Consider the following 212-nt stretch of genomic DNA (forward strand, 5'->3'; position numbering starts at 1 on the left):
GATATATATATATACTGTTTTCCTTGGCTACATTTAAACCATTTTAAAGTATACATAATTTATTTTGTTGGAGTGATTTATCTGCTCTAGCCGTTTTATCAGCATCTAATGCACGATTTTTTAACGATTGTATAACATTATCTTCACTTGAGCGATTTACATCAGGTGTTTCCGTGGAATTACCCTCCGTATGTGCAATAGATAACTCTTCA

General features: G+C 32.1%; 1 long non-coding RNA gene across 2 annotated transcripts in view; it reads right to left on the reverse strand.

Moving 5' to 3' along the window:
• LOC106751255 overlaps positions 1-212 on the reverse strand; it is a 1,673-nt gene extending 1,461 nt beyond the window's left edge. Inside the window, exon 1 of one of the 2 annotated variants that reach the window (XR_001375033.1) lies at positions 161-212. This is a non-coding gene — a long non-coding RNA (uncharacterized LOC106751255). Of the gene's footprint in view, positions 1-15 lie in introns of both variants that reach the window. The other variant, XR_001375032.1, reaches the window with a different exon arrangement.

The sequence above is a fragment of the Dinoponera quadriceps genome, unplaced genomic scaffold (assembly GCF_001313825.1).
Source record: "Dinoponera quadriceps isolate SergipeBrazil2010 unplaced genomic scaffold, ASM131382v1 scaffold10224, whole genome shotgun sequence".
Taxonomy (NCBI): Eukaryota; Metazoa; Arthropoda; class Insecta; order Hymenoptera; family Formicidae; genus Dinoponera; species Dinoponera quadriceps.